The sequence below is a fragment of the Indicator indicator genome, chromosome 8, assembly GCF_027791375.1.
Source record: "Indicator indicator isolate 239-I01 chromosome 8, UM_Iind_1.1, whole genome shotgun sequence".
In the NCBI taxonomy this organism is placed as follows: domain Eukaryota; kingdom Metazoa; phylum Chordata; class Aves; order Piciformes; family Indicatoridae; genus Indicator; species Indicator indicator.
This window is the reverse complement of record NC_072017.1, coordinates 28239864-28261882: the sequence shown is the minus strand read 5'-3', so window position 1 is coordinate 28261882 and position 22019 is coordinate 28239864.

Sequence of the window (22019 nt, the reverse complement as noted above, 5' to 3'; positions counted from 1 at the left end):
ACTTAAAGGTCTCCCTGGAGCTTTTTCTTCTGCAGACTGAACAGCTGCAACTCTCTCAGCCTGTTCTCATCGGAGAGGTGCACCAGCCATCTGATCATCCTCATGGCCCTCCTCTGGACCTGCTCTATGTCCTTCGTCCACAGAAGGCTCAAGAACTGGAGCAGATACTCAAGGTGGAGCCACACATGATGCCTAACAGTACCTTGAAGCAATGCTTTTTCAGTCATAGGTATGGAAAACATTGCTCCATGCTGGATTTTTGTAAACACCAGCTTACAGACAATGCGGTAAAGCATCTGCCTTGGGTTAGGATGTTGTGGAGCTGAAAGCCAGACATCACACATTCACCACACACCAGAAAAAGTTTTTAGGGAGCTCCAGTCCTGGTTAGGTATCTACAAACAAGGTGTAAAGCATCCAACAGGCAGCAGCTTCTCTGTCTCTTCCCTTTTCAAGAAACACTGTTGTCACCATCGCTGATGGATATGACTGAGAGAGGAACCTCTGCCATGTTGTAGAGGTGTGCAGCCAGCCATCAGAAAGGACATGGCCATGGTACCCTTCTTCAGAATCCTCACACACAAATCCTAGAATTGTAGCTCTTTTTGTGGTGAGTTGACAGCCAAAATATCCCTCAGCAAAGATCTCAGGAGCTTTTTTCCTCATTTAAATGGACACTTTCTTTTATTACTTTCTGAAGTAAGACCCACGTTTAGCAGGACTTTTCAACTTCTGAAAGAACCAGTTGCCTTCAGGGAAGTTTTATGACTGTGGGAGGTGATACTGCTCTTATAATGAGGGATTTATAGAAGGGGTAGGATGTGTTTGTTGCTTCATTCCACAGCTTTCCCCATGACTCCACTGGAATTCTGAGCATGTCTCCTTTATCCCTTGGCTTATTTCTACTCCCTAACAGCCTGGCAATAACAGTCATAGTTAAAACCTAGGAGACGTAAGTAGGATGACATTACTGTGCTTCCAGTTTGGTGACACTAGCCAGGAGAACACATGCTGGTATGAGATAGGTAAGAGCTTAAGGAGCTGAATGCTGTTGTGCACATTCCAAAGAACATTGGCTCTGCTGTGCTTTTCATACTAAATACCCCAGGTACTGGCTTTAGAGAGCCCATGGACATTGCACTTCCCAGGTGTCCAGAGTCAGGGCTGGGCTGGCCACTAACCAAGCGTGTCAGAGGCTCTCGACCAGGCCCTGTCCTTTCCCAAAGGGAAGAGAAAGAGAACAAGGGAGAGAGACTTATGGATTGGGAAAGAAACTAAACCTGCTTTAGTGAAAACAATGACAACAAAACGAAATAGATACAGATATACACAAACTAATGTCAAACCCAACCATTGCTGAAAGCAATTGGTCACCATCACCGCTGATGCTGTGGCAGAAGTCCCAGACTGGACTCAGTGGCAGATGAAAAACAGATCCAGGAGCTTGATTCTGGAACTGGACTCAAGAACACACAGATCGGGATCAAAAGCAGAATGGACAGAGCTCTGCTTGGCCACTAGTCATTGAACAAGAGGAAGAAGTTCACCTGGAGATCCCTCAGCTTTACATCAAGTATGATGTTTATGGAATGGAATCCCTTGCTGGTCAGGTTAGGGTCACCTGAACTGTCCACTTCTCTCTCCAGGTGTAGCCTTTTGCTCTGCACCCCCACATAGCACACAAGACGTAGCAGTGCCCTTGGTCTGCACCTGAACCCTTGGTACTAACTCTATCCATCAGCATTCTCACTGCTAGAAGCAGACAGTATCAGAGAACATTCCCTGAGCTGCAGAAAGGGACTGAGCAGAGACCGAGCTGGGAAATCACAGCACTGACCAGAATCAGTTCTGCTCTGGCTCAGACCAGGACAGAGGCATGTCACCCTCAGAGAAAAGCATGTTAGAAAGGAGATGTGTGTCAACATGTAGGGTCATGTGCCCTGTAAGGGGTTAGCTCCTTCTTTTTGAAGCATGTAAAGTTAGCTGAGATGATCCTTCCATGCCATGCAATGTAAAAACCCTGGGAAAGCTCTTAAACACCAGCTGCCCCAACTCCCAGGCAGTTCCCTATATGTTGGGGTTCTTTCCAGTTTTGCCTGGTGTGGCATCTTTCTAGTTAGACTGCCCAAAACCACTGGAGAACCCCTCCAGAATGACTCCAATTGCTTACAGAATCTGTCATATGCTCAACTCATACCAGCAACTTCAGAACTACCTGCTGTTCTTCAACAAAAGAGAGCCTGGAGCAACAGAAGGGCTAAGCTCAAGCCCTGCAGTGCTACTCGCTGAGCTCTGATCCTACCAGCACTCTTCTCCTGTGCCTCAGCAAACAGCAGGTGAGGATAAGGCTGTGAAGTCTGTGATGAATGCCCTGGGGAACAGAATTTCTTTCTGAATGCTCATTAGCACAGTTCTCTAAGTCAAAGTGCAAAAGAAGTGCTGTACTTCAGGCATGAGGTTCTTTCATCACTGAGGAGTGGTCAGTGTAAGGTCTGACATCACTTCCCAAGCTGGTGGAAGGATTTGAATTGTCATTTTCCAGGGAAAAAAAAAAAAAAAAAAGACAAAAAAATCCAGCACTGGGAAGTATTTCATTCTACAACAGTCTTTGAAAAGGGAAATGAAGCTGGTGAAGAGTCTAGAGAATAAGTCTTATGAGGGACCTGGAGTTGTTTAGTCTGGAGAAAAGAAGGCTGAGAGGAGACCTCATTGCTTTCTACAACTTCCTGAAATGATGTTGAACTGAGGTGGGGTTCAGTCTCTTCTCCCTAACATCAAGTGATAGGGGGCGAGGAAATGGCCTCAAGTTGTGCCAGGGCAGGTTTAGGCTAAGTATTGGGAAAAATTTCTTTGTTGCAAGAGCAGTCAGGCATTGGAACAGGCTGCCCAGGGAGTCACTATCCCTGGAGGTGTTCAACAAATATGTGGACACAACACATTGGAGTATGGTTTGATGGCCATGGTGTTAGGCTGACTCAATGATTTTAGAGGTCTTTTCTAACAGGAACAGTTCTTTGATTCTATTTTTTGCCCCCCTCCCATCCTTTTTTTTTAAGGGTGTTTTCCACACTATCTGCCAAAAGGTGCTGGCAACTTTGATATCCAACAGACCTAACCATTAATATCCTTCTTAATTTAACAATTCTCTTCTTTTAAAATGCCCACACTGATTCTTCCAAGTGGGAACTACAACATGTTCTCAAGGCATTTCCATAAAGAGCACTGCAGGTGTAAAACAGAGAATCATATTCATCTAGCTTTCCCTTATTAACGTAAAGATGTTCTCAGGTGTCTTCAGGATTTTAATATTGAAATTACAAAGTACATAAATTATTAATGATTCTAGGAATAGACCTTCATAAAGAAGAAGGTGTAAGGTTTCAAGGTGGTGGCACAACTTGCTTTGAACAGCAGTTGAAAAACCTATCAATGAATCTAAAGCAAGGTTACGCTCCACTGAATAAGAAAAACAGTAAGCTAAGGTACACAGAACATGGTGGCATCACAAACCACACTTCATTAAGGCAGCTGTTTTGTAGAGAACTCTGTTAGTTACATCCAAACAAATTGTAAAGTATCCAGACGCATGAATGAAGCCTCCTCACTAAGACAACTGCTGTTAGATTACACTGGCTAAATCCCACATCCACAAAACTTATCTTTAGCCTGATGGAGTTTCTCTCTAGCCTGAAGGAAAGTGTCTCCTAAGTGGACATCAAGGCTTGCTGTTATGCCAGTGGAAAGGAGTTGGTGCATCTTGGTAGCCCCTTATGAAATTGCTAGAGTAACTGGAGTCATGAGTTTCTCCTGGAGCCCAAGGCAAGTGCATCTCATGCGTGATGACCTTTGTAATGACAAACAACCCAGTAACTCATTTGGTGGTGTAACTCCATCTAACCATGTCACCCACTGTGGCTTTGCTGTTCACACAGAATCACGGAACGGGAGGGTTTGGAAGGGACCTCAAAAGATCATCAAGTCCAAATTTGGCTTAAGAATATATTTTAAAATTTGCTTTTTTAATTTCAGGTAGTGTTTGAAATATGGGCTGTGGGCTAGTGTGGAAATACAGAATCATAGAACAGAACCTCCTGAGAACATCTAGTTCACCCTTCCCTGCTAAAGCATGTCCACCTAAAACAGATTGCACAGGAACTTGTTCAGGTGGGTAATGGACAAGTTCTCTCTCCAGAGAAGGAGACTCCACAAACTCTCTGGGCAGCCTGGTCCAGTGCTCCAGCACCATTAAACTAAAGCTTTTCCTGAAGTTCAAGTGAAGCCTGCTTTGCTCTAGTTTGTGTTCATTGTCCTTTGTCCTGTGCTAGACACCACTGAAAAGAGCTCAACCCCATCCTCTTGATGCCTACTCTTTAGCTATTAATAAGCATTGATCAGATCCCCTCTCAGGCTGCTCTTTGCCAGGCTAAACAGCTCCAGGTCTCAGTCTTTCCTCTTCACAGAGATGCTTCAGGCCCCTCAGCATCTCTGTGGCCCTCTGTTGGATGTTCTCCAGTAGTTTTCTGTCCCTATTGAACTGAGGAGTCCAGAACTGGACACAATGTGACTGCGAATCTGCCAGGATTTTCCAAAGCATCTCACCCACTTCTGCATCTTCTATATATCCCTTCAGCCATTCATCTGCACCTTTTAATTACAAATATTTTCTTCCAGACTTTCCTAGCAGAAGTGAGTCTGAAAATTATAAACTCTTATCATGGAGTCAAACAGACTTTGAAATAGACAAATAGTCTCCAAAATAGTCAGAGAGATGAATCTACCCAGCAAACTCTGGTTGGATTTGATTATGTTTGTTGGATTTGATTATGTTTCGTGTGTGCTGGTTGAAAGCAGGGGTTTAAAGAGGCTGAAAAGCATCTGACATGCCAATATCTGACAGCTGGCTCCTAGTTAAACAATCCATCAGGTCCTTGCTTGTACCCATTTGCAAAAATTGAAGAGACACTGAGGAGTTTCCAAAACACAGCAGTTGGCTTTAAAGCCATGAAATCTCCTCTCCTGGTGCATACTCAGAGTGCTGCCAGCATGCAGGTATGGCAATTATTTCCCAGGACCAGCTTTGTAAGACTGAACCACTGACACGGTACCTACCTGATCCCCATTACAAAGAGGGCAGCCAGGAGCACAGCCATAGAATCATAAAAAGATTGGGTTGGAAGGGACTTTAAAGATCATCTAGTTCCAACCCCCTGCCATGAGCAGGGACACCTCCCACCAGACCAAGGCCCTGTTCAACCTGGCCTTCAACAACCTCCAGGGAGGGGGCATCCACAACCTCCCTGGGCAACCTATTCCAGTGTCTCACCACCCTCACTGTCAAGAATTTCTTCCTAATCTCCAGTCTAATCTGCCCTCCTTCTTGTCTTGTCACTACAATCCCTTGTAAAGTCCCCCTTCAGCTCTCCTGTAGCCCCCTTGATTTACTGGAAGGCTGATAGAAGGTCTCCCAGAGCCTTCTCTTCCCCAGGCTGAACAACCCCAGCTCTCACAGCCTGTCCCCAAGGCAGGGGTGCTCCAGACTTCTGATCATCTTTGTGGCCTCCTCTGGACCTGCTCCAACAGTTCTGTATCCTTGTTTCCTGTCCATGTCCTTGTGTTAGGGGCACCAGAACTATATGCAGTACTCCAGGTGGGGTCTTTTGAGCAGAGAGGGGGAGAGTCCCCTCCCTCATCCTGCTGGTCACATTGCTTTGGATGCAGCCCAGGATAGTACATTTCACCTTCCTACACACCAGCTTATTTATAGCATAATTGGCAGAGAACAGCTACTGCAAGAATAAAAATTAAGTGTATGCAATTCAGTTTCTCCCCCCCAAACCACCACAATCTCTTCACAGTTATGGAGGTACCTGCAATACCTTAGATTCAGCTGGGACAATCCACTCGAGCTGCATCTGGACGTTGGGATAACCCAGTAGATATTCTGACTGGCAGACACCAGTCCAAGGACAGAGATCCCAATGGCATAGTTAAGGATTTGAGAATAAAGAGGCTAGCTAAGTATCTGGTGCCTGACCTGCCCATCCTGGAACTAAAAAACATTTCTTCTCCCCCTCTACTCTGCCCTCTTGAGGCCACACCTGGATTATTGTGTACAGCTCTGGGCTCCCAGGGGGAGGGACAGGGAATTACCGGAGAGAGTCCAATAGAGGGCCATGAATCATAGAACCATTGAATCGTTAGGGTTGAAAGGGACCTCAAGGATCATCCAGTTCCAACCCCCCTGACATGGACAGGGATACCTCACACTAGATCAGGTTGCCCAGAGCCACATCCAGCCTGGCTTTAAAAGCCTCCAGGGATGAGGCTTCCACCACCCCCCTAGGCAACCTGTTCCAGAGTCTCACCACCTTCATGGTGAAAAACTTCTTCCTAACATCCAATCTCAATCTACCCATTTCTATTCTTTTTCCATTCCCCCTAGTCCTATCACTACCTGACACCCTAAAAAGTCCCTCATCATCTTTCTTGCAGGCTCCTTTATGATACTGGAAGGCCACAAGAAGGTCTCCTCAGAGCCTTCTCTTCTCCAGACTGAATAGTCCCAACTCTCTCAGTCTGTCCTCATAGGAGAGGTGCTCCAGCCCTCTGATCATCCTCATGGCCTTTCTCTGGACATGCTCCAGCACCTCCAGATCTTTCCTGTAATAGGGGCTCCAGAACTGGATGCAGTACTCCAGGTGGGGTCTCACTAGAGTAGAGTGAGGGGCAGAATCACCTCCCTCAACCTGCTGGCTATGCTATGAAGATGATGAGGGCTCTGGAGCATCTCTGTTATGAGGAGAGGCTGAGAGAGCTGAGGCTGTTTAGCCTGGAGGAAAGCAAACTCAGAAATGATCTTCTCAGTATTCATTAACAGCTAAAGGGTGGTGGTCAAGACAATTGCCCCAGGCTCTCCTCAGTGGTGGCCAGCGACAGGACAAGGGGCAATGGGCACCAACTGGAACACAGGAGGTTTCACGTAAACGTAAGGAGAAACTTCTTTGCCAGAACACTGGACCAGGATGCCCAGAGAGGTTGTGGTCTTGTGCAACCTGCTCTCGGTGCCCCTGCTTTAGCAAGGGGGTTGGAATAGATGATCTTTAGAGGTCCCCACCATTTGGTGATTCCACAATTTAAACCATTGCTTATTCTAATAAAGCAGACACCCTATGGAAGGGCAGGAACTCAACTACTAAGAATTTCTCTTAATAGCCATATAACACACTTTTTATGGCCCTGTGGTTCTCAGGTGGTTTATAAGCAGGATTTAGCTCGTGCTCAAGCCTACACAATCTTCAATGCTATCCCCAAAGGCAAAAGAGCTTGGTCACAATAATGAGAATTTAATTAACAGTGGAGAAAAAATAGACTGTGATGCCAAGACTTTCTGTAGTGCTCATAGAAGTGCTCTGTTCCAGTGAATTTTCCTCCTCTTGCAATAGCTGATAAACATACAACAATGCACCAGAAAAATGAGCAAATCTCCTTCCCTATCCACTCTGGCATCTATATACAGCTGCAAAGACAGATAGTGACAAGGCTTAGACCCAGCTGGCAGAAATGTCAGGTCTTTCAGCTCTGTATCTCTATTATCTCAAATACAAACAACATTAGCTCCTAGCTGGGCCAGTCCTTGCGAAATGCAAGTATTTGGATGGGGAAAGACTGGATAAATCTAAGCCTGGACATGGCTGGAGATTGGACAAGGAAGCAGGACAAAAGGAGGAGCCAGAAACAGCTTTCAAAGGCTTGCATTTACTATGTATCACCAGCTAGCATGTTTGACTGTCCCTTTACATCTGCCTGATCTCAAGATCACCAGGAGCTGCTTTCTGAGCTCTTTATTGATGAACCCTTTTGTCTGCAGAGGATGAAAACAACACCCCTACCTTCATGCAAGAAAAGCTGTTGGAGCCAACACCTTCCTACAGCAAATCATGCAATCACAGAACAGTTTGAGTTGGAAGGGACCATAAAGATCAGCTAGTTCCAACCCTCCTGCTATGTCCTCAGACAGGTAAGGGTGAGCAATTTGTGAGGAAATGAGTAGATTTTTGCTCTTGTGTTTGGAAGTAAAGTGTGTAGGCTTCATCACAAAGGACGATTAGGGGACTTGAGCATCTCCCCTATGAAGAGAGACTGAGACCCCTGGGGCTACTTAGTATTGAGAAGAGAAGACTGAGAGGGAATCTGATCAATGTCTATAAATATCTGAGGGGTGGGTGTCAAGTGGAGGGGGCCAGGCTCTTTTCAGTGGTTCACAGTGATAAGCCAAGGAACAATGGGTTCAAACTAGAACATAGAAGATTTCACCTCAACATGAGGAGAAACTTCTTTACAGTGAGGGTGACAGAGAACTGGAACAGGTTGCCCAGGGGGGCTGTGGAGTCTCCTTCTCTGGAGACTTTCAAAACCCACCTGGATGCATTCCTGTGCAGACTACCTTAAGTGATCCTGCTCTGGCAGGGGGGTTGGACCTGATGATCTCTGAGGTCCCTTCCAACCTCTGGTATACTGTGATCACTCCACTTAGGCTCAAAACACCTTATATATTTAACAATGCAAGTCAAATCTTTCTTCTTTTGACTTGATTCCAGTGGCTTTTCACTCAATATATCTTCTGAGTGAAATGCTGTCAAGGGACAAGTCCTCAAGGGGCTGCTGTTTCCTCAGGGGGACCACTTTGCCCTTCATGACTAGAGAAAGTATGTTATCTACAAAAACTGACACTAATTATTCATGCACCCTCTACTGCTAGGACAGAGACTTGCTGTAAACAAAAGAGTTCTCTTGTCAGTTTGCTAAAGAGCTCAGCCTCATCCTCTTGACCCCTATCCTCTAGCTCTTGCTGAGCACTGAGAAGATCCCCTCTCAGTCTGTTCTTCTCCAGGTTAAGCAGGCCCAACTCTCCCAGCCTCTCCTCTAAGTCTTCATCATCTTTGTGGCTCTCCACTGTACTCTCTCCAGTAGTTCCCTGCCTCTTGAGAGGGGGAGTCCAGAGCTGGACACAATTCTCCAGGTGTGGTCTCACCAGGGCAGAGTAGAGGGGGAGAACTTTTCTTGACCCAGTCTTCTAAATACAGCCCATAATGCATCCATCTCAGAGAGTGTGATGCTATGACCAAGCAGTTTACTTTCAGTTCTCTTCTCATGGTGAAGAGCAGCCTTCTCAGCACAAAATGCCCAGGATGCCTGGCTCTGCTTTGACTCACTTCAAAGATTACAAGAGTAGAGCGACTCAGCTTTCTCCCACATATGGTCTTTCCAGATTGCAGCAAAGCAAGTTCCTCAGATAGCACATGGGGAGTTGCTCATCTGCTGCTAGAGGTATTCTGTAAATTAGCAGTGAGCATCACTGCTCAGAGATGCTGAGTACTGGAGCAGTAGGAAACTGCTTGGAGAGCAGCTTGCTGTTGGTCCAAATGCCTCATCTTGAATGACTGAGACCATGAATACTCTGTCATTGCCTTTCAGTATTAATTTAAAAGCTGAGAACCTAGATGCCTTAATAAACGTTCTGCGTTCTTGCAACTAAGCCGAGAGTAAAGAGACAGACAATGAAGCATCACTGTACTTTGTCACACAATTGTAAATCAAATAAGTGAACAAAATTACTTTCTGGGAAGTCATAATAATCTATAAAGTTGTTTAAAGAGTGTCAAGGCATCTTTTTCAAACCAATGCTATCAACAGAAGTTCTTTCTGATCCCAAACTTACTATACAGAATACCAAGTTCTCCAATAAAACCCATGTCTGACAAAACCCAAGCAGATGCCATTCACATGATGCTCCAGGATTGCAAGGGACCCTTAAAGGTTGCCAAGTCTAAACCCCCTGCAGTCAAGCAGAGACATCTGCAACTAACCCTGATTAACCTCACACTGAATGTTTACCAGGGATGGGGCATCCCCCACCTCTCTGGGCAACCTGGGCCAGTGCCTCAGCAATTTCAGCATCAAAAAATTTCTTCCTTCTATCTGGTCTAAATCTCCTTCTTCTAGTTTTAAGCCATCACCCCTTGTCCTGTCACAACGGGTCATGCTATATTAGTTATGATCGTTTTTTTCCTGGGGTGGGCATTTCACAAACTAATTGTCACAGAACCCATTTTGTATGAAAGATCATCCAGTCCAACCATTCTCTAAGTCTACCAAGGCTAGTGTTGAACCACGGCCCTCAGTACCACATCCCTGAGTCTTTAAAACACCTCCAGGGTCAGCAATCTCTTCCTATTTACCATATCATCATAGAATGGTTTTGGGCTGGGAGGGACCTGAAGGATCATTCAGTTTCAACCCCCTGCCATGGGCAGGGACACCTTACAACAGAAAAGGTTGTTCAAGGCCCTTTCCAACCTGACCTTGAATACTTCCAGGGAGGGGGCATCCACAGCTTCCCTGGGCAAGCATCTCAAAACCCTCACACCAAAGAATTTCTTCCTAATCTCCTGTCCAAATCTCCCCTCTTCCAACTCAAAGCCATTGCCCCTCATCCTATCACTACAAGTCCTTGTAAAAGGTGCCTCCCCAGCTTTCTTGCAGCCCCTTCAGGTGCTGTAATGCTGCTAAAAGGTCTCCCCAGAGACTTCTACTCTCCAGGCTGAACAGTCCCAATCTTGTTCCAGTCTACTGTGCTCGATTGAAACAGGTGTTCAAGAGGGGATTGGACGTGGCACTTGGTGCCATGGTTTAGATAGTCATGAGGTGTAGGGTGACAGGTTGGACTCGATGATCTTTGAGGTCTCTTCCAGCCTTCTTGATTCTATGATTCTATGAAATATTAAGGCAGGAGACCTCAAGGCTGTGGACAGCTCCTCAGGCTCATTTTAAGGACACAACATGAATCTCATCAACATCAGCGGAAGCCTTCATAGATCTCTTGTAATTTACAGTCATCCTATTTTGGTTGGATTTATGGGAGAAACTTTGAATAAGCAAAACTATGTAAGAGAAGAAGGCAGCCTGGATTTTTTCCATATCACCTTTGTATTTCCCACTTTTCAAAGATGTTCCCCTGCATTCTTCAATATGACCAGATACTACCCTTCATGCATTCTTGAAGCAGAGTGCCCAAGATGAACTTCCAGTGTGAAATCCCAGATGGGGTTAATTAACAGACTCACTTTGAGAAGTCTGATGAATTTTCAGGCTTTTCTGTAGGACATGCCAATGAAAATCAGATATCTCCTCGGTAAACTGCTGCTTTTACTCCCACTGGTGTTAGTCACTAGATCTCTGTGCACACTGGCAGATAGCTGTATTTTAAGATAGGGAAGTTTCATCTAGTAATAACCTCCTCTCTAGGTCATTCTTAGCTCGGCATGAAGCCAAGGTTAAGGAAACAGCAAAACCCCCTCAGAGGGGTCCAAAAGCAGTGTCTCAGAAGAAACATGATGAAACAGGACCAAGTCCTCAACACAAGCCTCAGACTGTTTGCAGAAAGAACCAGCCCGTTCTTGTTTACTGAATAAACATGTGCCCATCTACTGACCTATAAACATACAGAAGCTTTCCTTAAAAAGCAAAAAAACCCTAATTCTTTGTACTTACATGTCCCTTGTTGCTCCCAACCCCTAGAAGATTAAATGCATTTCTCTCAATTACAGCTGCACAGATCACAGACAACAGGAATTTACAATAAATTCACAATTTAGTGTTCCAATTGTGCAAGCAAAGTGGTGTGAAACTAGAACTATTCCTAAGAAATCAGTTATTAATATGAGATTGGACAGTGATTTGAGGTGGTCACTTGAAGAGGCCAGTGACTTAGAGGGGCCAACAAGTGTTCTTGTCCATTTTTCTCCTATTTTCAACTGATCTGAAAAACATAGCCTTTCCTTCACATCTGTGTTTCTAAATGCCTTTCCTTGTCCTTTAAGTTAGAAGACTTTATGGCCTCCCCTTTGAGGACAGACTATGAGAGTTGAGGCTGTTCAGCCTGGAGAAGAGAAAGCTTCAGGGAGACCTTAGAGTACATATCCAGTACCTGAAAGGTACAAGAAAGCTGGAGAGGGACTTTTGACAAGGACTTGTAGTGATAGGACAAGGGGCAACGACTTTGAGCCGGAAGAGGGGAGATTTAAACTGGAGATTAGGAAGAAATTCTTTGCAGTGATGATGCTGAGACCCTGGAACAGGTTGCCCAGGCAGGTTATGGATGTTCCCTCCCTGGGGGTGTTCAAGCCCAGGTGGATGAGGCCTTGAGCAACCTGGTCTAGTGGAAGGTGTCCCTGTTCATGGTGAGGGCGTTGGAACTAGATGATCTTTAAAGTCCCTTCCAGTCCAAACCATTCTATGATTCTATGTTTCTATATACTTAATAACATTCAAAACAAGGCCTTTCTACAAGATATGGGTGTATAATATATATACGTATGTATTTCACCACTTAAATGGCAACCTTTGAATTAGAGACTTGATCTTTTCTGGTAGAGTGAAAGGCTCACAGGACTCATTCATTTCTACTGTGTCCACATCTAACCTCCTAAAACAAGAATTTTCAGGCTGAAAAGCCTTAAACATAAATGGTCTGAAATGTTTCAAACAACCCTTTCTTCATCTCTAGGCAAGAGGCCTCTGCCTTGTTAGGATACTGAGACCTATTTTGGGAAGCACTAGAAGGCTCTTAACATCTCTGTTGTGAAACATCCCTGTTGTGAAACATCCCTATTTTGGAGGCTTCATTCAGACTTCAAAGAACAGACCCTTAAATTCCACTGGGTTTGATGATGTCAACATTTTATAACATTGACCTTTCCTTTCCTTCCTTTTCTTAGTGAGTATTAAATGCTTCTCAATCAGATTTAAATTTACCTCCAACGTCATCTAGACTAACAAAATTAGCTATCATTGCCTTAACTTGATATTCAAGGATGAAGCTATTTTAATAAATGTCAATGAGCAAATTAAATGTTTGGATTTTGATGTTGGTCTCCAGAAGCAGAGGAGATCTTACACTCATCCAAGGAAAAGCATTATTAACATTCAAGTCAGACCTAACCAACTAAACCTGCTGAGCCTTCAAGCTCTGGCACATTCCTAGTGACCTAGTCACAAGGTCTGTTTGCATATAAACACATGAGACAAAACTGACAAGGCAATCATGTGCAATTTAAATATTTGCAGATTACTACAGCCTGGTTCTCACCCTAGTGGTGACATGAATGCTATTGCCAGAGGGGCTGGATGGATGTTTGTATCATGCAGGAGGTATTTACCCTACCATGTGTGAGGTTGCTCTGTAGTAGTCAAGATTTATATTTCATTTGGTTGGGGTCAAATTCTGTTCAGGACATTGAAGAAAGCAGGACTTGACCTCAGCCTGCCTTTGGTCCTCATATGGGCCCTGCAATGTTTTAGCATGGATGCCTGTCCAGTACATGACAGGTGGCAACATGTCCTATCCACCAGCTGTCTTTGACAGTTCTGCTGATGGTATTGTGGCTTAACTACATCCTCCGACACCTGGCATCGCAGCTACAGATTAGCTGTGTGTAGAAACAGTGCCTGTCCTCGGGTTTTGGGAGGCCTGGTCAGAAGAGGAGCAGACTGCTGACATGGCAGCACTCAGGCACCCAGGACACGAAGGAAATCTTTGCTGTGAGGGTGCTGGAGCCCTGCACCAGGCTGCCCAGGAAGGCTGTGGAGTCGTCTTCTTCGGAGAGATTCTAAACCCACCTGGATAAATTCCTGTGCAAGCTGTTTTAAACAAACCTACATCAGCTTGGTGGTTAGACTAGAATATCTTCAGAAGTCCCTTCCAACCCCTGCCAGTATGTGGTTCTGTGATGGATTCTGTGATCAGCTACACTGGCCCACAATATCTGGTCTTCTTATCATCAACAAAACTATGGCACAGAGCTGGCAGGAATGACTAACTCCAGCACACCAGCCAGCACACCAGGAAGAAAGGATTCAGCAGGATACTAGCAGAGACAACACTACAGTCTTTACTTCCTCAAGTCCTGTCCAGAAAGCCATCATTGCTCTGAGCAGGGTTCTGAAAACAAAATTGGGAAAGGCATGAATGGATGAATAGAGAACAGCAGAACTTGGAAGGAAAGCATGTTTGGGTGGAGTCTAAATCAGTTTTGTGCATGCAAATCTCCCTGAATGAGCAGCCTTTTTCCTGCGTTCTCCCACGTTAATCATCAAGCTCCACAAAGTCAGTACAAAGAGATGCAAATTTCACCTGATCCTTGATTATCACTGATAGAAGAGGGCAAACAAACACACAGCCCTGGGATAAGGTGAAACAAGGATGTGATTGATACTGTAAACAAACAAATAAAGAGGTGGTGCACTGCAGATGCAGAATCCCATTTGTGAAAAAGCAAACAAGTAAAAAGAAAGCACTTTTACCTGGAAACCTTCCTGACCAAAGCACATAAAGACAGTCACTTTCATGTTAACAAATTGCAGCCTGAAAGTGAAAACCCAATGAAATAGCTGAGCACAAAACCTGGCCTTCTCCAGATTTCACAAATCAAACTCTCTCAGCCTGCCACGGGCAGGGACATCTTCTACTAGACCGGGTTGTTCCAGGTCCTATCCAACTCGGCTTTCAACACTTCCAGGACTAGAACTTTGACAGCTTCTCTGGGCAGCCAGTGCCTCAGCAGGAGGTAACATTGTGGGAAGCGACTGTGATGGTGAGAAGCCACCAGATGGACACAGACAAGCCCTTGGGAAGACAAACACTGAAAGAGCAAAATAAACCTGAACTCTGGCCAACATCTCCACTTGAAAGAGGAAAGAAATAAATTCCTTCCAGCAAAAGTGCTGTTTCTGAATGCAGCCTCGGTGATTAACGTGATCACCCTGATTCTCAGCCACTGTAATTTGCCATTCAAACAGAGCAGATGTATCCTGAGGAGAAGGGAATGCTTCGGTACAGCAAACATTTGCTTTCCATCCTCAGATAATCCTACCAACGTGTCATTGAATTCAGTGCACCAGAAAATTCTGCATTTCCCATTAGAGCTAATATTGTGAGCTCTGAGGTCAACCTGCACTCTCTGTTAAGAGACTGTAAATTCTCAGACTTCAGTGAAGTCATTTCAGATTTATAAAGGCACATTTGGCCTTCTGACTCCCTGAACTTAATGCCAATTGAGGTAATTTTGTGCATTAAAAAAAAAAAAGAGAGAGAGAGAAGCTATGTTATGATCACTTCAACACCAATTTATTTAAGAAGCCCTGAAGTCTTCAGAGAAAACTACTTTTTAGAAAGAACTAAAGGAGCTGAGAAATGAAAAAAAGAAAATAAAGAGCTGAAGAATGCTCAGTTAAGACATTTTCTAAAAGCTACCACTGACAGAAGCTGTGGTATGTAACTGGTAAGGAAGGCCATCTAAGAAGGTGGGGAATGGTAGAGCCAGAAAACATCAAAGGCAAAGATTTTAACCTCCCAGAGACGTCATGGAGTTTCCTTCTCTGGAGACTTTCAAGACCCATCTGGATGTGTTGCTGTGTGGCCTGCCCTAGGTGACCCTTCTTTGGCTGGCAGGTTGGACTCAATGATCTACAGAGGTCCCTTTCAATCCCTACTATATTATGATAGATTTACTGAGAGGATTGCTAGTTGAGGTGCAACGTATTAGCAACCATGCCTCCTGGCCTTCCAGCAAGAGAACTATCCCAGTGCTTCAACCTCATAAATAAATGAAAACAAAGGTTAAGAGAACACAAAACTACCAAACAGGATGAAGAAAATGTGGGCAACCTCTCATGTCATGTCAGAACAGCATCAAATCTATCCCATCTGAGTAGTGACACAAAGAAACCCCAACACAAAACTTCTCCTCCATAAAAAGGACACGTGAAAATCACACAAGACAAATCCAGGCTGGGCAAGTAATGGCTTCAGACAAACTCCCCATGAGCCAGCAAAGGTTGCTGGCAGCCCAGAAGGCAGCTGTGTGCTGGGCTGCATCCAAAGCAGTGAGAGCAGCAGGACAGGGAGGGGATTCTGCCCCTCTGCTCTGCTCTCATTAGAGCCCACGTGGACTAATGCATCCAGTTCTGGTGCCCCTAACACAAGAAGGACACGGAACTCTTGGGTGGAACACCACCTCTGTGGGGACAGACTGAGAGTTGGGGCTGTTCAGCCTGCAGAAGGCTCCAAGAAGCCTTAGAGCTGCCTTCCAGTACCTGAAGAGGGCCAACAAGAAAGCTAGGGAAGGGATTGTTTACAAGGGCTTATAGTGATAGGACGAGGGAAAATGGCTTTGAGCTGGAAGAGGGGAGATTGAGACTGGAAATCAGGAAGAAATTCTTTCCAGTGAGGGTGGTGAGACACTGAAACAGGTTGCCCAGGGAGGCTGTGGATGTCCCCTCTCTGGAGGTGTTCAAGGCCAGGCTGGACAAGGCCTTGAGCAAGCTGGTCTGGTGGAAGGTGTCCCTGCCCATGGCAGAGGGGTTGGAACTTGATTATCTTCCAACCCAACCCATTCTATAATTCTACAGACATTTGAGAAGCGGCAGGTTGGTTTTCACGTGATCTCCATATCTTCTCCCAACTGCTGATGTTACTTTATATGGGTACCAGAAATCTGCATTCATTATTCTCCATGTGAGAAATCTGGAACTGCCAGATAGAGCTGCTGAGAACGATGTGTTTATGGCCCAGAGCAGGGAACTGCTAAGTTCCCACAGACTGCAGGAGCTCCCAGGATATGCTCACTCTTGCAGATGCTCCCTTCCTAAACACATTAGATGCTTGAGCTTTTAGCTATAGCAATAACCAAGGTATCTGGTCATCGATCCTCATTGAGCAGGCTGGGTACTCAGTTTGAGAGCAGCAAAAACCAGCAAGGTCTCCTATATCACCTTTGTTTAAAATTGGCTGTGCTGAGCTTGATGCCAGCACAAAACTAGATGGGATTAGAAGGCCATGTGAAAGAATGTAGCACAGAAATATAGAATCATTAAGATTGGAAAAGACCTCTAAGATCATCAAGTCCAAGCATTAACACAACACCACCATGCCCAATAAAAAAAGTCCCTGATTGCCATGTCCATGCATTTCTTCAACACCTCCTGGGATGGTGACTCCACCACCTCCCTGGGCAGCCTGTTCCAATCCCTGACCACTCTTGCAGGAAATATATTTTTTTTTCCTACCATCCAACCTAAACATCCCCTGGAACAACTTCAGGCCATTTCCTCTCCTCCGATCACTAGTTATTTGTGAGAAGAGACCAACCCCCACCTCACTTCAACATCCTTTCAAGGAGTTATAAAGAGCAATGAGGTCTCCCCTTAGCTTCCTCTTCTCCAGACAGAACAAGCCCAGTTCCCTCAGCCACTCCTCACCAGACCTGTGCTCCACATCCTTCAATAGCTTCACTGCCCTTCTCTGGACACACTCCAGCACCTCAATGTTCTTGTAGTGACAGCCCCCAAAGTGAACCCAGGTCACTGAATGCGTGGCCACAAAGACACCCCTGGTCCTGCTGGCTACCCTGTTCCAACAGCCAGGATGCTGTTGGCGTTCTGGAGATATGTTGCTGTTGGCCACCTGGACACAAGTTGACTCATCTTCAGCTGGCTGTAGTTATGATGAATCCAAATTTGGCATCCCCTTAGATAGTAATATGTTAAAAAAGAATGTCTCCGAGTTTTCTGATGATGACATTTGAAAACACCTTGCAAAGCTCCTTCCCATCCATTTTATGTATTTGATACTGCACTGAACACTCCTCGAATCTCCTGTGCCTTCTCAAATGAGCCCAGCACAATAATCACAGGCCAGACATGCCAGCTACTGGAAAATCTCTGGACGTCCTTTTTATTTTTACTTCTTTTAGTATCCTCACTCATTTAAAACACCATCATTCACAGTAACATGTTATTCAAATTTGAGCACGAAGAACCCCCTCAGAGGCCAGTATTTGGTACCAACCTGTCATACCCAATTCACTTCAATTGAACAGCAATAATGATCGCTTCCAGGACCAAAGATGTGACAAGCAGAAGTTTGAAATGGAGCTCAGCATCTTCACTGCTTTCATGTTACTAAACAACTATGACCTAGAGCTGGTTTATTTTTTAAACTCATCATATTAAAGTTTGCATCTGAATATTTTCTTGCCAGAGGGAAGCATCCCTGGGCAGCATGTTTAATACAATGGGGTTTGTTGATTTGTGATTTGTTTTTCTCCTTCTCTGTCTTCTAAGCTTCTCTGTCTGTTGATGCATTACCTCCCTATGGACAATGCCCACCACACACACAAAGCTGTGATTCAAGGTATGTGATAAATATTAGTTTGATCCCAGGATGTTTGATTGAAACACCTGCCACATGAAAAGAATTTGCATCTTTTGCTGCTGCCAGAAAAAAATCTGTTACTGAAGAAGAGCCAGCCTAGATACATCTGCCTCAGATCAAGAAGAGAAAGAATAAGGTTAAAATGACAACTGCTCACCAGAACTGAGAAGAAACAAAAACTTAGGACCTACTCTTTCTTGAGTCCTTAGCACTTTGTATGTCCCCAGTGCAGCCAGCAACAGACCCATTCAACAGACTGTAGCACAGTTTGGTGCCAAGGTAAGCTGCAGGATTAATATCGAGCCCTTTGGACATTAAAATATTGCTAACAATCCAGGGGAATGGTGTAAATTTAGTGCTTTGGGACGTCAGATCAAGGAGAACAAATGTGAAGAAGTATTCTTAAGTAACTCATCTCATTCTGGCAGTGTTAAGGATGAAAAGCCAGATTATAAACATATCTGGGGAGCCTACAGATGTCACAGAATCATTTTGGTTGGAAAAGACCTTTAAGATCATCAAGTCCAACCACCACCTAACTCTACCAAGTCTGCTATTAAACTATGGCCCTCAGCACCACATCTCTGCCTCTTGGAAACCCCTCCAGGGGTGGGGATTCAACCACCTCTCTGGGGAGCCTGATTCCAGTCTTTGAGAAGCTCCTACGATTTCATTCCTCTGAGGTTGTGGATAAATCTTTGAAGCTTGAACCACACCAATGTGCCTACACAGAACCTGTATCACAATTCTCCCCTCCCCACGCCATGGGAACAAACCTTCCAGGAGATAGCTGCCCCCTTCCCTGAGCACTATCTGTAGCACATAATATCCATTTAAAGAATTTAAGAGAGTTCTGATCTCCAGAGTGAACTTAGCTGTGAATTATTGATAAAGACGTAACGATGGAACACACCAATGCTCTGCTGCATGCAACAGAATTGTTGTTGAGGGATAAACTGTAGCATCCCAGCACTTCTATGTGTTACTAGCTCAGAGGTGTGGTTTTCTGATTTTCAGATCTTCCACCCAGCTCTGTTTGGGAGAAAATTCTCAACATTTGGCAACTCGCATGGGTCAGCATTTACTGATTTTCTAGTGCAAAGTCAATAGATTTGTTTCCTTCCATTTACCTGAAACACTCTTAGATATTTATCAGGTTAGGCATTAAAAAAACAACCACATTTACCACCAGAAAGAACTGCAGTGTTATTACAGTAAATGAAGAATTAAGAGAAGACTGGAGCTGGGGGAAGAGACAAGAAAATTTGGGGATTTTTTTTTTTCTTATTGACAGTTTCTGAGCTGAACTGAGCTATGATGGACACGCATGAGCTTCCACGTGCAACACACAAGCTCATTTTTTCAGCGGATGTTTGTGTTATGATTATCTGATTCTCACACATCAATGGAAAGAGATGGACAGGGTCTAGCACCCACAGTGAAGCAGTAGCACCTGATAAAATACTACTGCAAGATGCTGTCATGCTCTCCAGCGTTTTGTTTGCAGAACTTCAAGCACTTGAATCATAGCCTACTTTGGGTTGGAAGGGACCTCAGAGATCATCTAGTTCCAACCACCCTGCTACGGGCAGGGACAACTTCCACCAGACCAGCTCGCCCTGACTTTGAACATCTCCAGGGAGGAACATCCACAAGCTCCCTGGACAACCTGTTCCAATGTCTCACCATGCTCACTGGACAGAATTTCTTCCTAATCTCTAGCCTCAATCTCCCCTCTTCCAGATCAAAGTCATTGCCCCTCCTCCCATGCTGTGAATTCTCACATCTGATCCTGTGGCCAGACTGCTCATTTTACTGAAGAAAAACCCCAAAATCCATCAAATTCCCACAAAGGCAAACCAAAAAAGCTCTCACTTTTCAGCTGGCTCAGCAAACTAAACAGACTGGGTGTGTGGAAGGTGTCAGGACTATATAGACATGAAAAGTGGCTTTTGATGTAATTGGACTGAGCTGAACTGCTGTGGATTTCCAACTTTAGCATACTCTGCTAGACAAACCTTACTGAGGAAAAGAGAGACAGACAGTCACCCTCACTACAGGAAAACCATCGAGGTGCTGGAGCATGTCCAGAGAAGGGCAACAAAGCTGGTGAGGAGCAGCTGAGGGTTGTTTATTTTACAGAAGAGGAGGCTGACCTTCTCACTCTTTACAACTTCCTGAAGGGAGGTTGGAGCCTAGGTGGGTGTTGCCCTCTTCTCCCTTGTAACAAGTGACAGAAGTAAAGGAAATGGCCTCAAGTTGCACCAAGGGAGGTCTAAAATATCAGAAGAAACCTCTTGACTGAGAGTTCTCAAAGACTGGCACAGGCTGCCGAGGAAGGTGCTTGAATTACCATCCCTGGAGATATTTCAAAGAGGGAGAGATGTGGTGATGAGGGCAACAGATTAGCAGCAAATTTGGTAGAGTTAGAGAATGGTTGTGAGAGATTACTTTAAAGGTCTCTTCCAACCAAAATGATTCTATGATCCTGTATCAGGATTGAGACTTGAAGTCTGGTAGGGGAGCAGCTGATAGTCAGCATTTGCATGGCTGAATTGCTGGAATGGCTGTACTGCAGGAATGGCTGTAAGAAGACATGCAACCCCCTAAGAGGTTTGTTTAAAAAAAAAAAAAAAAATCACAGCAAAGAACACAAACCACAGAAATTCACTGCATGTCCCAGAAAACTCCTGGACTGGAATAAATGACCTGCCCTGACAGGGCTCTGTGGACAAATCTGAGATTTACTTTCTGAAATTTAATTTACCTCATCCAACAGTCCTGAGAATTTTAGGGTCAAAGAGGGGAAAAAGCAAGGAATAGATGACTAAATCCAAGGAGAACAAATCATGAGAGAGGGGAAATGGAAGAAGTAGCTGAAAGTACAAGACAGGGAAAAAAAAAGTTCAATACAAAGCTAGAGAAGAAGCAATGCAAAGTTCTTGCTGAACCCTACCCAGTTCAGGGTGCCTTCTCTTCTCATTTCCATTCCATGTATCCCCAAATCTGCCTCGAGCATTGGTCAGTGCATGTGTCAGAGGCTCCTGCTGCATCTTATGAGGATCATCTCCAGTGCATCGTCACCTCTGCATCATAGCTGCACACCACCAAGTCTGGTGTGACAACGTGCATCCCTGCACCACACTGGCCACTTCCCCCTATTCCCACAAAATGCCCTGATAGCAGGTTAATAAAATCCAACTTCCCCAATCTGTCCAACGGCCCAAGTGAATCAGGCACACGTCTGCTGGCTGGGGCATTACTGTAGGATGCAATCACCTTAAATCCGTATCTCAGTGGAGCCAGAGCAGGAACTGAACCTACATCTCTTGTCCTTGTAAGTTTTCCAGGTCCTGAACATATGACTGCTTTACAATCAAGTGCCCTCTTCCAGCCCTACCACAAAGTATCCCCACACCCCCCTTCTCTGCAAAGTATTCCTCCTGCAAAGTGTTCTTCTGCAAAGTATTTCCTGAAAGCACTTTTGTCATATAAATTATACACTTATCAAAAAATATTATCTGGTTGGCTGAGGTCTTTTCTGAGCAGAAGTAATCACAGCAATGTGATCTGGTCTGCCCAAGTAATCAGGGCCCATCTTCTCATCTATTTCATACTGCTGATTTCTGAAAGTCTCTCATGGCCAGTATTTTCCTCTTCCAGATGATCAGTAAATAGCACACAAACAAAATAACCTCTGAATTTCCACGTTTCCCTCTCCACTACACTATTTATCCTCTTGCATCAA